This window comes from Schistocerca piceifrons, chromosome X (assembly GCF_021461385.2).
Source record: "Schistocerca piceifrons isolate TAMUIC-IGC-003096 chromosome X, iqSchPice1.1, whole genome shotgun sequence".
NCBI lineage: Eukaryota > Metazoa > Arthropoda > Insecta > Orthoptera > Acrididae > Schistocerca > Schistocerca piceifrons.
Genome location: NC_060149.1, coordinates 436800739 through 436818026, shown reverse-complemented (window position 1 = coordinate 436818026; position 17288 = coordinate 436800739).

Genomic DNA, 17288 nt, shown 5'->3' with positions numbered 1-17288 from the left:
GCTGGCAAATATGAGGTCAGGATTATATCCACGCTTCCATCGCGCACAGCTGAAAGATGGTGGCAGCTTACTATCGTGTATAAGTGTCATAGACCCAGAATCCGCCCAATTTAGGACTGCATCTCCATTGTCATCTTCACTATAACGCCAACTGGTACCATGGCTGTTAAAGTCGCCTATTACACGCTTAGCTGGCTGACTATGGAAATTAGGTGCTTCTTGAAAAATGAAGGCTTCTATGGGACGTTTATAAACTGATGTTACCGTGACATCATGTAGCTCAACTGTTATGATTTCAATGTTGTTCTTTGCAGTAATTCCAGTAGAGTAAATATCTAAACTGGATTTTGCAAAAATGGCGCTGCCATACTGACTATGAGGTCGTTCTGCGACAAGTGTCATGTCAAGTACTTCGGGGCCCCTGTCTTGAAAGCCCCGATGTGTCTCCTGGATGCGGAGTATGTCACAACCGCTGCGGTGTCACAGCTCCTTAAGGAGTTCTTTTGAGACACGCTGGGTTGCCATTTCGCTGGAGTGGAAGGATTAACCGGATGTTACACCATTACCAGGGGACGCCTGGATGTACTCTAGATCAGATGTATTCACACCCTGATGATCTCTTCTCTGCCTTCAAGGAACTGTCAGAAGACTAAGATACATAAACACACACACACACACACACACACACACACACACACACACACACACAAACACACAAACACAACCTTTCACATACGGAAAAAAACAGTGTTAATCATAACAGTCTAACATTCTCACTTGTAAATTTCCGATGTAAATAAGCCTTCTATATTAAATTATTTATGGCTACAAATTACAAAATGTAAAATAAAAACAGCAGTAAGAACGCAAAATACTCAAGCCACAGAAGCCACAGCATGTTTTAACAAGACACAATTTTTTTCCGTATTCAAATTTATGGATACTGCGCTTAAAAACGGAAATTATACATGTACAGATATTAAAAACCAATTTCCCCGTTATTTAGTTAAAATAAAATAAAAAACCAACGATTTTGCTATAACTTCAGCGAAACATGTCTCGGTGGAAAAGAAAAGAACTGTTTTTCCACACCTATTCTAAAACAAATTTATTTTCGTGCAAACACGGGCATAAGAGTGAGCTTCGGCCTAAAGATGGGTATGGATAAAAAAAGAACGATAGTGATTTGTTATAAATTACTGTTTATACGACAGACACACAGCTTTCCTTTTCCAGCTAAGGCCAGCTACCAAGACATTAATCCTTAGACGTCCAACAAAAAACTCCAACTCTCATCGTTCACTTCCTGATTTTAAAGATAGGTATCCGGAGTCCTATTTTTCCGTCGCGACTTGTGTGAAGTTTTCTTCGTCCGAGTGCTGACCACGGACACTGGGACGAAAACTAAAAATGTAAAAGTAACATCCGGTTTGACCCAAGAGGGTAATAGCGCCGTTTACAGTGTATGAAACTGATGTAGCGGATAACGTCGTAAGCTACGCGACGCTGTTCGTAAACCATACTGTTTTTTGTAAACAAAGCTAGAAGCCTGCAACGAAGTGCAGGAAGACCTGCAGAGGACGATTGGTGCAGCGAATGGCTGTTAATCCCAAACCTAAATAAACGAACCGTGTTGCGCATAAATAGGCGAAGAGGTCAGTTGCTGTTCCAGTGCACTATGAGCGATAAAGTACTGGAAGCAATAGCATTCGGAAAATAACTAGGAGTAACCATACAGAGTGATCTAAAGCGTTATGGCCATATAAACCTATTTGTAGGAAAAGCAAATGCCAGACTGAGATTCATTGAGACACATTCATCCTCGAAATAAGTTCTCGAGTATTGCTCATCAATCTGGAAACCTCAGCAGGTTGGATTAATAGAACACACACACACACACACACACACACACACACACACACACACACAGAGAGAGAGAGAGAGAGAGAGAGAGAGAGAGAGAGAGAGAAACAAAAGATCCAACGAAGAGCGGTGCGTTTCGTTACGGGATCATTTAGTAAGCGCGAGAGCATCACGGAAATTATCAACAAACTCCAGTGGCTGAAGCTACAGGAGCAGCGTTGTGCTACATGGATATGATTACTGTCAAAATTCAGAGAGCTTCAAAAGGAATCGGGAAAACGTATTACACCTTCCCGTACAAAACTAAACTCCGTCCGAACAGGCATTGCCGGCCGCGGTGGCCGAGCGGTTCTAGGCGCTTCAGTCCGGAGCCACGCGGCTGCTGCGGTCGCAGGTTCGAATCCTGCCTCGGGCATGGACGTGTGTGATGTCCTTACGTTAGTTAGGTTTAAGTCGTTCGTAAGTCTACGGGACTGATGACCTCAGATGTTAAGTCTCATAGTGCTTAGAGCCATTTGAACTATTTGAATAGGCCTTGCAAGGTCCAACGGTACCGACCGTCCGCCGTGTCATCCATAGCACTCCCTCCCGTATAAGTCTCACAAAATGACCACGCCGAGAAATTCAGAGCAATTGCAGCCCATACGGAGGTGCATGGACAGTCATTGAAGTAGGGAAATGCGTGGGATGGGTGAGGGAGCTATAGTGGTACGAAAAGCAACGTTTGTCACATACCTTAAGGTGGCTTGCGTAGTACACATGTAGACATAGCAAGGTGATACGTTTTTTTTTTTTTTTTTCACTGTGTTACCTGTGTTTTTGAGGGTGTAATTCGATGCAAATACGGATATCCCAGCAAATTTTCCACTTATTGATAATCCGGTTGAAAGATCATTACTTCCAAGGTAATAGAACCTCAGTAGACATGTGCATACACAGCATATTTTATTCGACGACAAGGTTGTTATAGTGGGGCACTGGTTATCTATCTCTCTAGACTATATTCTCTGTGGTATGATAAAAGAACGGATTTATGGTACGAATCCCTCTCGTAGTAGGAGGGACGAAGAGTAATTTTAAGGAGTAAATTCCCAGTACACCAGCCCAGTTTCTGGTCGGCTCTTTCCCAGTTCCACAGTGTGAATTTTGAGTGCATTATGTCGGAGCTAAGTGAATTCGCAGGTTGGCAAATTGTTGGTGCTTCCATAACCAAGGCAGCCGAAGTATTCGATGTTTCAAGACGCACCGTGTCGAAGATGTGTAACACGTACAGGGAAGGCGGTGAAACATCAGCTAAGTCACAAAGCGGATGACAGCTTCAAAAGTCACTGTTGGACTGAACGTCACACTGACGAACACCGTCAGTATCAAAACAAGGGGAAGGGAGCTCCATAAGCTGAGAATTACTGTGCGAGCTGGAATTCCAAAACCACTCATCAGTGATACAAATGCCCATAACAGAAAAATGTGGATTCGAAGCCATAAAACCTGGTTCAAATGGCTCTGAGCACTATGGGACTTAACATCTATGATCTATGGTCATCAGTCCCCTAGAACTTAGAACTACTTAAACCTAACTAACCTAAGGACATCACACAACACCCAGCCATCAAGAGGCAGAGAAAATCCCTGACCCCGCCGGGAATCGAACCCGGGAACCCGGGCGTGGGAAGCAAGAACGCTACCGCACGACCACGAGATGCGGGCCATAAAACCTGGACTATGGAGCAAAGGAAGTATGTCATTTGATCCGATGAGTCTTGTTTCACACCGTTTCCAACTTTTGGTCGGGTTTACGTCCGAAGAGTGAAACATGGCGGGGGTTCGGTGATGATTTCGGGGCCCATATCATAGTATTACATGGGCCCCCATCGATAGTGTGAATGGCTGCATTATTGCCAAGGGTTATGTGACCACTTTGACAGATCAGATCCATCCCATGGTACAAAGTTCGTTCCTCAATGGAATTGCTGTGTTCCGAGACGACAGAGCCCCCGTTCACACATTCCGCATCGTCCAGGACTGGTTTTGTGAGCGCGAGGATGAATGTTGCATCTCGTCTAGCCACCAGCCACCAGATCTCGATGTTATTGAGCTTCTGTGGTCTAATTTGCAAAAAGGGTGCGTTATCTCCCTCTACCTCCATCATCCTTATCCTTCGAGCCAGGTGACGCAGTGGTTAGCACACAGGACTTGCATTCGGAAAGACGACGTTTCAAAACCACATCCGGCCGTCCAGATTTACGTTTTCCCTTGATGTCCCTAAACCTCTCCAAGAAAATTTCACTATGGTTCCTTTAAAAAGGGCAAGACAGATTTCCTTCTCCATTATTTTGTAATCCGAGCTTGTGATCCATCTGTAATGACCTCGCTGTCGATGGGGCGCTAAACCATGATCCTCCTTCCCTTGTTTATCGTTACCTGAACATGCAACCATTTTGCGGGAATAAAGCTATCAGATTCTCTTGATAACCAACACGAACTGTATTTATCCATTCCGAGATGACTAGAAGTTGTTTTGAACGCCAACGGTTTTCCTCCATCGAATTGGGCATGTTGATGTGCTGTGTCTTTGGGGTTTCCACAAGTTTTTCCAACCCTGTACATCGTCTCACAGCTTGGTTTGCCGTCAGTGACACTGGGAAATACGATGTCTTTTTGATTTTGCTGTGTTACCTACGTTTTTAGCCAGGAATTCATTTTCGTTCTTGACCTTCCCCAAATGTGCAGAATAAGAAGCAAACGGTAGACACACGAGCGAGTAGTCGTTACGTTAAAAAATGTGTGTGGCAAAGCTACAGCCATCACAAGTAAAAGGTTGTATTACATTTAGAACGAGAGATACAATCCGACAAAGTAGAGAAATTCACATGAAGGGATAATGATTATATGATATAACAGACATTCAGACATTCAAGCCAGTGTGAGTTGCGAGTTAAACAACATTCCAAAGAAGGACTTTTCTGACTGTTGCACATGGTTGTATGAACATTCGGCACGTTGTACTCGGGAGGGGGGGGGGGGGGGGGAGACTATACATACGTATTCAACAATCTGCCGCAGAGTATTACTGTACATGTTTTGTAAGTACTGGAGCTTAAGACTGAATTAAAGAACTTTGTGTTTGGCTCCTCCTTCTTGTTGATCGAAGAGTATCTGCGCAGAAGCTCTTAAAATTAAATATTTCGATTATTTTATAACCAAAGTTAGCGCTATAACGCAATAAATTATCGCAGTATGAAAACCTGTCGACTTGTTGCACTTAAATAAAACGTACGTCTTTGACTTTTTTCTGGATTTCACGGACCGTTCTCCACTGCATCCCAGCGATACTTCTCTCTCCGTAATACTAATGCAATGCACAAGGTCGAGCTGAAAAGTAGTGCTTCCGAATTTTATACGCGAAAACTCTTAAAACTTTTTAAATGAAACAGAATTAATTAACATTATACATCTTTATTTTTCATGTGTACGTATTTATTTCTCAACATAGTTACCCTGTTGACGAATTCATTTCTCCCAACGAGTGACAACTTTGTTGATACAGTCATTGTACTAGTAGTATGTTTGACATTTTTGACTAATCCACAACCTCGTCTCTACTCGCACCGCTTCACCACTGTCAAACTCAAGTCCTCGAAAGTGTTCTTTAAGTTTAGGAAATAGATGAAAATCGGATGGGACCAGTTCGGCTCTGTACGGAGGATGATCGATGACAGTGAACCAAAGGCGACATATTGTTGCAGATGTCGCAGCGGTCGTGTGTAATCTGACATTGACATGCTGCAGGAGAGGGTGCTATATGTGTGAACGAACTCTTCGAATTCGAAAGTCGGGTACAGAACGCTGTTTCTGATGCACCGATATTACGTTACACGCTGCTATGTTGCGCGCTACATTTCGGAGCCCTTGTAGATGCAGAGTGCTGCAAATATGTAGACATGAAAAACAAAGATGTAGAATGTTAATAACGTTTATTTTATTTAAAAATCTTTGAGAGTTTTCGCATGAATAATTCGGTGGAATTGCTTTTCAGCACGCCTCGTACAAAAAGTGTAGTTTACTGTAATGTCGATGTAGGTGTTTTAAATATCAACACAGTAAAAAGTCACAATCTGTTGATCGATGGAATTACATTTTCCTGGAGACATATTAGTTTCAACTTTTTGTCAACGAAGATATAAGACGAAGTAATGAATCAAAATTTGTGCCACTGCCAGGACTTGAATGCAGGTCTCCTTCTTACTAGGCAGATGTGCAAATAACTGAACGACCGTTGCATTGTGTTAGCGGGGGTATTGGACTTCCGTAGGCTGTGCAGCTCTGAGAGCCAGGGTGCAACGGTGGTGTTCAAAAATGGCTCTGAGCACTATGGAACTTAACATCTATGGTCATCAGTCCCCTAGAACTTAGAACTACTTAAATCTAGCTAACCTAAGGACATCACACAACACTCAGTCATCACGAGGCAGAGAAAATCCCTACCCCGCCGGGAATCGAACCCGGGAAACCGGGCGTGGGAAGCGAGAACGCTACCGCACGACCACGAGCTGCGGACAGATGGTGGTGTAGTGGTTAGCGCCTCTGTTTATGAAGGAAAATACCTGGAGTCAGGTCCCAACTGTCGTACAAATTTTTATTCATTACTTTAGCTACTATCTTTATCGAAAAGTCACAACCGTTTGATTTCTTATCATTTGTAATTTCCAGCGTTTGCAGTGCAAATAATTGGGTGCATGCTGCAGCTCCACTCCGTTTGTGACGATAGTAAATGAGGGTGAAACGCTGATCTACTGCAGTGCACTGGTAGCCGGATACGAGGAAACCGGAGCCGCAGGAGCGCTGTCTGGGACTGCCTCTGACGTGGGCGCCCTAAATGAACGACGCTCGGGCAGGCCGCGGGTTAGCCGCTGCCCGCTGGCCGCTACCGTTAAGGGGCAGCCTTGTGCCGTCTGCAGGCTGGCAAATAGTCCGCGTCACGGTGAGTCACGGCCACGCTACAGGGGCTTCTGCCGCACCACGCCTCTTGCCAACCGCGTCGCGAGCTTGGGTTTCACCTGCATACTTTATCTGCTGCGCACTGTCATCGCTACCTCTCTTCTTGCAAGACGCTGAAGATCATCTTTCATTGCGGCGGTAATGCCGTGACCTCGGGAACAATTAACTTCCGTGACCACTGTAATGTCTCTGACGCAACAGCCATTATCTCTTCATTGGATTCGGGACGTTTTTCAGCCATTAATCTATTTAAATGTTGAACTAGATGGAGATCAGAAGATGCTAAAGCAGGTGTATAGGGTAGGTGTTCAAACAACCAGAACTTTGAATCACTCAGTTTTCCCAATGTCAAAACATCTTTTGGGTAGGGTGCATTGTCTCCGTCTCTTATTTGTTACAAGGTTCAGCAACGCGAAGGTCTTCCTTATCAACAAATATGTTTTACAATAAGGAAGAAAGGAGAATTAGAGTTTAACGCCAAGTCAGCTGCGTGGTTATTACAGACAGAGCGCAAGTTCGGATTATGAAAGGATGGGGAATGATATCGGCCCTATACTTCTTAGATGGCCATACCGGCATTTGCCAAAAGCGGTTTGGAGAAATTACGGAAAATCACAATCAGGATGGCCGGAAGGAGATTTGAACCGTCGTCTTACCGAATGCTTGAGTTCCGTCCCCAAGGGTTCGTGTCTCGTAGTTTACACTTTGAGATGGTATCTGAAAACTACATGATAAGGGGATCGTCAGCTAACGCAATCTCACAATGCTCATAGTCTCCTCCTATTCTGTGTAATTTTTGGGGATATGGGCCGCGTTCTGCCAAAAATCTTACTCATTCCGGAGTTGACGTGGTTGATTTTTAGTCTCCCTCCTAAGGCACTACTGCAGGTTGCCAACTGTGCTTAACATTCATGAGTTGAATTTCTTTAAGGACGGTCTCTAGTCCATATAGTTAATAAACAGCCAGTAAAAGACACTTCAGCAAACCAACCATGTCAGGCAAAAACCCCTTAATTCATCGCCGGCCGGGGTGGCCGAGCGGTTCTAGGCGCTACAGTCTGGAACTGCGCGACCGCTACGGTCGCAGGTCCGAATCCTGCCTCGGGCATGGATGTGTGTGATGTCCTTAGGTTAGTTAGGTTTAAGTAGTTCTAAGTTCTAGGGGACTGATGACCTCAGAAGTTAAGTCCCATAGTGCTCAGAGCCATTTGAACCATTTTTACATGACAATTTCTGTACTGGACCGAAAGCAGGGACTCCTATCCAGTAACTACTGTCCCTGTTAACTAACCACGAAAGATCTTAAATATTGTTTCACTCACAAATAACGAAGTATATGCATGTTTAAACTTGAAATGACGTGACTTAAAGTTTTGTGCTGCTCTAGTATTCAAATCAAGCCCCTAACTGATTGTTTCTTAATCATAATCAAATCGAAATTGTCACCGGTAGTGAGATCACTGAAACTGAAATAACGAGACGAACCAGTCTTGCCTTACTGGGATTAGAGTCCGGCGCTTGTCACCGATATTTTTTAGTCACGAACATATCTTATATATCGCTTTATTAAACCTGTATCGAGATGTGCGTACGTTTGAACTGGAAATAACGAGACGAAAAGTTTAGTGAAGACAAGGAGTTGAACCTGAACATATCATCTACGTAGACTACACACTAAGATACGTTAACTTCCGAATTCGTTTTCACCAGTAGCTGTTAGTGGCATGGTTGAACCTAAAATGATATGAATAAAACCTGACGGAGTCGTTATTGCCGACAACACACGGAGAGACATTACGAATCAATTATTTTTCTCCTGTAATTTACTGAGCGCATGCTACAGCTTGAAATGAGACGATGAAAATTTTCTACCGGACCAGGATTCGAACCGAGGCACGAGACTTTCGTGGACACCTTGAGGAGTTTGAAATTTTGGGGAAACAAGACACGACGGTAATGTATCGTCCCGAAGGTGTCAAATCCCGCGAAAGGGGTGCTCTGAAGTCGAATCCCAGTCCAACGCCAATATTTTCAACATCGCATGGTCAAATACAATTAAAGTTAGTGTTCAGTGGCCTTAGATAACGATTGATTTATTAATAAAATAAAATTTCTGGTGCGAAGGAGCTTATTGGTGACAGAGTTACTACATGCCAGGAATTCTACCTCTGTCATGGTCCAGCCTAGTACACAGACTTTATACCAATCGGTAGCAACCGGACATCATATATATTATGGGTTTCAAACCACACGTTATTCAGCCGGTGTTACCAGAGCTGAAGTGGGTCTGTTCATCCTTGTTAAACATGGTTGGCTGACCTGTGAATCGAAGCTAGACCTTATGCATATGAAACTGGAACCATGGCTCAGACCACCGTGCTACACATACCTAAGAGCTGGTACGTCAATCTTCGGCGCGGGTAACAGGGGCTTCGCGTCGTCGCATGGGAGCAATGTGGCCTTTGTAGGTCACTGGAAGGAGTTAGCACCACATCTGTACACACAAGTTACCTAATTCTCGTAAATTCCAGGGAGGGCAACGATGAACTCTGACGCCTCGTTCAGTCACATCCCAGAAATGTTCGATCGGCTTCAGATATGGCGAGTTGGGGGGCCATTACGTCCACTGGAACTCGCCACTGTGTTTCTCGAAGCAGCTCATCACACTACTACCCTTGTGACATGACGCATTATCTTGATGAAAAATGTAGCTGCCGTCGGAAAACATGATCGTCAAGAAGCGATATGTGATCTGCAACCCGTGTACGCTACGCCTTGTTCGTCATGGTGCCTTGCACGAGCTCCACTGGACCCATGGATGCCCACGTCGATGTTCCTCAGAGCATAATGGAGCCGCCGCCAGCTTATCTTCATCCCGTAAAACAGGTGCCAAGGATCTGTTCCCCTGGAAGACTACGGTTTCACGCCCTCCCATCGGTATGATGATGAAAGTATAGGGATTCATCAGACCATGCAGCACTCTGTCACTGCGCCAATGTCCAGAGCCGATGGTCACGTGCCCATTTCAGCCATAGTTGCCGATGTCGCGGAGTTAACATTGGCACATGCCTGGGTCGTTGGCTCTGGGGCCCATCATTAGAAGTGTTCGGTGAAGTGTGTGTTCAGACACACTTGTACTCTGCCCAGCATTAAAGTCTGAAGTTAGTTCCGCCACAGTTCGCCGCCTATCCTGTTTTATCAGTCTGCTCAACCTTCGAAATCCAACATTTGTAATGAGGGATGGCCATCCAACGCCACGACGTCTAGACGTGGTTTCACCTTGGTTTTACCACGTGTTGAAGACACTAACTACAGCACTCCTCGAACACCCTACAAGTCGTGAAGTGTCCGAAATACTCGTGCCGAGCCTCCGTCTAATCGCAATTTTGTCTCGCTCAAACTCTGATAGATCGCGCGTCTTCCGCATTGTATACACGGACTGCACGGTAACTGATACTACATGCACCGTACGTGCGTCTGACTAGCAGTCATTTCTCGCCAGGTGACACTGCTGCAGCCTGGACGGTTTTATATCGATGGTAGGTCGATGGTCATAATGTTCTAGCTGGTCAGTGTATAGTTGTTTCAGGTTTTTGTCGTAACAAATAATGCTCCACACTGGGTAAGAATTCTGACTTCCTCGAGGTAGATTACAGCCTTTTCGAAACATTCATTACAGCCTGTTCGAAACATTCGTTTACTTGTTCGTCCGCATCGACATTCACCAGCTGCCTCGGCTATGGATTGTGTACTTTCCACTTGATTCTGTAACCACTGAATTATTTTCGCATAGTGGCCATCTACAAGAACTAGTAACACGGTAGGATTCGGAAAATTTTGCTGAAACTGTTGGTTTCAACATGAGTGGCTGTATTTACGATCTAGTGATGAACCTGGTGCAGCGTAAACACAGTAGAGGAACTGAGCCCACTCGTTTCAGCCCAGTCAGGTTCGAACTGTCGTCTGCTACACACCCGCAGAGCACCAAGTTATGCATTAGGTCTTTCTTTCTTAGTCATGCTAGGATGACTGGGATGTGTGCATTTGGCCGCAGTTCGCGAACAACTGAAGGGGCTGTTGGCTACGGTCAGTCGTGTTCAGGCTGCAAGCTCGAGGTGTAGTGGTGGCGGCGCATCTGGTGCATCGGATACCGTACCTCAGGTGTTGATTCGTCCGCGGTCTCTGCTCCTGAGGCACATTTTAGGGGATCTGACGCAGAGGACACGCCCTCACTGCAGGGTGAGTGGCAGGTGGTAATGCGTTCGCATCACTCAAGGTGGAGTATCAGTGTTGAGGCTGGCCGTCTGGCCTCGCCTATTCGCCCTGTGATTGGACAGATAACCGCTTGTTCAGCCGGGTCTGAGCAGGCACACGGGAGGAGGGATTTGCTAGTCATCACGATCTCTCACGTTAGACGCGTTATGGAGTCTCTTAGGGAAACAGTGTTCAGGGCCACAAACAAAGCCAGCGTGTACTGGGTAAGTCAACCGGGGAGCCTCATACGAGATGTGGAGGAGGCCTTGCCTGTGACGATCGAACCTTCAGGATGCAGTCTTCTGCAAGTTCTTGCTCATGTCGGCGCGCACCATACAGCTCAGACTTGAATCCCTCTGGTTTTCACCTCTGCTCATATGAACTGCTTTCTATGAAGACAACATTTTGGCACAGGCAACAAGCTGCAGATCAGCGTAGAGAGACAGCAGAAAGCACAGGCTGTTGCCTTTTTTGACGAGGGTATTGGAAAAACAGTACAGTGTTGTGACAAAAGTCTCAGTCGGAGTGGCGACTTTGTAGGGAAGTGAATAGAGGGTGTAGCTAACTGTTCCGAATAAAACAGATTTGATTTTCATTGTGATTTCAATTTCATGACCGATCGGTCCTTACTTTCTGAACAGCCTTCGTATTGTAACTAAACTTGGGATGTGGATGCTTTTGTTAAAAAATATCACACTGTGCTGTTTGTTCAAAGCGTGTGGTATCACCGTAATTTGTTTCAATATAACATTGATCAGTTTTTGTGTTGGTGTTCCTTAGATAAAATCATTCAAACTTGTAGGTAACAGTTATAGGTATATTGCTAACGTCAATTTGAACAAACTATGACAGCACGCACACTAGTAATAACATAGGTGTAACGTTGCAGAAGTTAATTATTTGTTGCATAATAGTAATGGTTTATGCTATCGTTTTTTATAACACTCTAAGACGTGGTCTGAGCATCATTACAGCCGTTGACGATGCGCATTTAACTGGTGTTTATTAACAAATCCATTGAGAGAACCTGTTAACCTGTTTCATTATCACAAGCTCCTGCTCTAAAAAATGGTGAAACTGACGTTTGTGTATTTATATCGGAAAAAGTTAGTTTCTCGACTCGAAAATTATTGGTATTTTTTTGTCCAACTGCCTATACATTCTAGATTCAAGTTTTGGTAGTTGCAGTTCATCACTATTCTGAACAATATTTCCATCATGTAGTACTCGCAGAAATCATACGAGTCAGAATAGTGTCAGTTCTTATCTCCATAAATTACAATTTGCTAGCGTGTTTTTGTGTAGTATATGATTTTTTTCCATTTGGGAACTGACCACCTATTGTAGGGCGCGTAGAACTCATACAAGGAAGAATAGTGTTACTTCTTAGATTCAAAAAATACAGTCTGAAGTTCTCTATTTCTCCCCCTCTCCCACATCCCCCCACCCCCCCTCTCTCCCCACACCCCCATCCCCTCTCCCCACCCCACTCCTCTCCCCATACCACCCTCTCCCCACACCACAGCTCTACACTTCGTTTTTAACCAGCGTTAGGCTCTCTTATGTGGGAAAAGAAAACTTCTTGCTAATAACAGATTCTTGGAGTAGACAAAGGAATCCTGGTTTGTACGATGACGTCTTTAACGATGACGCTGATCTTGGAACTTGCATGATTAACATCTAACCACCAAAATGTACCCCAATCTGCCAACCGCTCGACGTTTATTTCTATAGGCAAGTAAAAAAAACTTTGTTAAGCGCCTTCAAAATTGGTCGTATTTAGAATGAGATTTTCACTCTGCAGCGGAGTGTGTGCTGATATGAAACTTCCTGACAGATTAAAACTGTGTGCCAGACCGAGACTCGAATTCAGGACCTTTGCCTTTTGCGGGCAAGTGCTCGTATTTGTTTGACAATGACCGAGAAATTTATTCTCCGGAAGATTCTATTAAAATACATACTATCGTTCATCACCAGTTATTAGCACAGATGTTTACGAAAATGTTGTGTTAAGCATGGTGTACACTTAATTTTTCATTAGAAGCTCTGAAGATTCCCTGTGCCTGCGGGAAATTTGCATTCATTCAGTGTAGGAGGTTCGTTTTAATTCATACTTTCTTTACGTGCATGAAAAATATCGTCCCTCAACTTGTATAGTCGACAGCACATCCGACAAATAACTGCATATTACTCTTATATTCTTGCATTCTGTAACTCAATGTATTATTCAATTAATTTATTGTCATCTTTATTTACCGATGTTTGGCTTGTTCTTTTCCTTCGTCGCTCAAACCTCTGTGTGAAGGTCAAAGTGTCCAGGTGCAAAGCAGTTCCGGGTACCTTACTCGATTACAGATATGAGGGATTTCGCAGATCACTACAGCCATAAATTTTCAGAAAAACACGCATTTCTTCGTTTACTTGTCGATAGTTATGAATATAGTATTTGTTGTAATAACTTAAATTAGTAGACAGCCAAATAAGAGTTCAATAAATTCAGTAAAAGGTAATGTACACTGTGGGGTAGCGGGTTGATAATAATATGTCAGTCATAAGTAGTAGGAAATCGGAAATATATGAATATTGGAATATTGCTCGCTGTCTTTTACGAGAGCCTGGAAACTATTTCTGTGGTCAGCCAGAAGGCGATGGAGAACATACTGACCATGGTTCCCAGTCTGCAAGTCCATATTCTTGTCCAGCCCACTGAAAGAAATGTTTCTATTCTCTATTTACTCAGCGGGATCAGGACTATGATTATAAATGAAGATTTGGAGTTCTAATTGATACATATATTTGCTAAAGTTTCACATGCACAACATTGTAATATTCATTATTTTTCGTACTGACAGTAAATCTCTCTACCCTAAACAGCCCTATAAGCAGTTCAGAGGCGACCTCTACTGTAAGTTACTATTAAATTGTTTTTCGCCCTGACTTCTGCTAAGCAAAATAATTGCTCACCACAAAAGAAGAAAAAAAATATCACCACTTGCCACAAGGATTTTTTAACCATACGGCCGGCTACTAACAGTTATTTTCGCGAAATCTAAGCGATCCAGGACAATGTACAGTCTTCGCGAGTTGTCTTTTATATTATTACTGAAAATATACGTTTATTAACAGCCTATCTCTGACGTCATACGAGGCAGCGCGCACTCCGGCGTTCGGCTGATGCGGATCATATACTGGCTGGGTGCGAAGTAAAGCCTAGTCTTGCCTCTCAGGCTGTATTTATGTATTGTAACGTTGTTGCTTTAATTTGCTATGAAAGCGGTACTGATAGACAATAAAAGCGGGTTAAAAGCTGTGAGCTGTCTGGGGAAGTTAACCTTGCATTACTGCGCAACTGTTTCACCAGGTACCCAGTCTAGCTTACCAAATTCCCAACCAGTCTAACATTAATTATAATCTTAATAGTCATACGACAACCGGTGATATATATATAAAAGAGAATTTAAATAAAATCAAGTAAATCAGTTTATATTTGGAAATTTATTTTGACATTGATCATTGAAATTTCAGCATATTAAACGTGAGTCATAACTAAGCTGGTGCCTTATTTAGGACTGTGAAAATATGAGTTTGTAATCTTACGGAACACATCAAATATGGAGCCAAGATTGGGAGACTGCATACAACACTGCATTCATAAAATAACACACGAAGAACGTTGTAACATATGCAAGAGGAAATTAACCGCAACCAACCGATTCAATTTTCACCCAAAGAAGTTACGTTCGTAGCGCAATCCTGTCCGTCATGTAATTACCACACACTGGTATACTAAATTCATACTAACTCTCTGTGAAATCTTCCCGAAAAGAATAGCTGAGGGCTACTTTGATGATTACACCACATGCTTCACGTGGGCAACTTCGCTTACGCAAAGAGTGTAACTCCACAATAATTTTGATACTTAAAATAAATTAGATCGAAAAGCAATTTACAAAAGAAAAACCTCAAACTGGTTACTATCGTCTTACTATTAACCTGATGGGCAAAACAATTGTATAAGCATGTGGTACTGGTCTCACAAAGTACACCCCAGGTGGGTTGAACATAAAGAAAAGTTGCTATATTGAAAAATATTGTCAAGACGAGTCGTTATAATCTCACGCACATTCGCATTTAAGATTGATGATCTTAGTTAGAGTTACTGATCAACACGTGGTTCCACATTACTCACAAAGTAGTGACAAAGCAACTACTGGAAGATATTCTGAACTGTACACTCGAATCACACTGCGTTGCAATTTAAGATAACATTAGATATTTTAGAGCTAAACCTGAAATAAAGGTGATTAAATTTTCAGTTAGGCTGAACTTAAGAAATCCATAGTCCTACGGACTTAGCAGACACACGCTTAGCCGGAGATCTTACCACTTCAGACGCTCGCCGCGGACAAACTGCCGTGGTCCCTTCCTGAGGGTGGCTCACAAATACAAACGGAAGTGGCCAGAGGGGCAGCTTCCTATACCAACATGACAAGGGACGGACAGGACCATACTAAGAATAGAAACCTCTCTGCTTTTAGAAAGCGTAGCTACCTGTTCCGACGTTGGTCCTACTGTTCTCTAGCAGACAGGCTTGTCTGCTACCCTCAAGCATGCAACTAGAAATACATTTGCTCATTCATCCTCTCACACAGAAGGGAAGCGGGATGACAGTATCTTATCATATACAGTATATAAAAGAAAGCGGATGTAGGTTCCGTATGCGACTGTGTGACATGAATTACATATAAACTGTGTTTTAAAGTGTAGTAGAGAGACAGATCGTTCTTGTTTATGTGTAAAAGTAACACATTCCACTACTCAGTCTCCTCCCAGATAGTCAGAAACGCCACAGTAAATTTAGAAGAGGAATTTATGCCGTAAATGACAACAGATTTAAGAAATTAACATGAAAGGAATCCAGCAGAGACCTTTCAGTATCTGGCGTAGTGGACGGCCAAAGGACCTCTATGTCCACGGTAGTAGCCTCTGAACGGCCACTTTCTCGGGCACACAATAATTTATAACACAGTTGCGTATTAATTTTCTAATTTCGTAATTTTTGTATGCATGTAAGTAAATTGGTTAAAATCACAGAATAAGTTTCAGCTCGCCTACATTTAAACTTTGACATCTAGATTTTTCAGAACGTAACTGACAATTGAACCTGACCTCTGAACTACTACTTTAGGAGACCTTGAATTTGTTATTATTTACATGCAGGCCTTGAAACTTGTTATAGTTCTATTATTTAATTGGTTTCATCACTTGCTGTAACCAAAATTTTCCAGCATTAATATAACATCTACTTAATCTACAACAAATAAGGACGTTTTAGTTCCAAATTTTTCTGCAAACTACTCGAAAACTATTAGAGATAGCTCAGTGGGGTTACATAATTAAAATTTTTATGTTGAACTGAAGCTTCAAACAAATTTCCATATTTCTTTGTCTAATATTTAGCGCCGTCAATTTTTCTTAAACATTCGGATTCTGCCCAAAATGATTGTTTAATCACATTGATACTTGCATCAGTTAATCTGGACATACATACGTTTATTACGACCAATTGTTGGGTTTCTAGCTTTATTATTCAGCGCCACTTTTTTTTAAACCATGTATTTAGGGAAAAATATTGACCTGATCATTCTGAGATTTTACCGCCCACAAATTAATATACTTAAGCACATGCTAACAAAGCTTGGAAAAGCAACTTTAATTTTTAATTCCATTCTTAAATTGTGGTGCAATGCTTGTGTGGTACGCACCGACGCGTTGAGGTGATGTGGCACAACTAACAGTGAACTGGGGGTAAGTACTGGCACGCTTGCACGCCTCTGTATCTCTCCAATGATACAGCGCTTCTTTGGCCACAACACATACGTTCTTTTATGTTACTTTTCAATTGTCCTCCACAGTAAGGTGACAAAAGTTATGAGATACCGCCTAACATAGTATCGGACCTCCTATTGCCCTACGTAGTGCAGCAACTTGACGTGTCATGGACTCAATAAGTGGTTGGACGTCCCTTGCAGAAACATTGAGCGACGCTGCCTCTAGAGCCGTCCTCAACTGCGAAAGTGTTAACGGTACAGATGTTGTCCACGAACTGATCTGCCGATTATGGCCCATAAACGTTCAACGGGAATTATGTCGGACGGTCTGAGTGGCCAAAT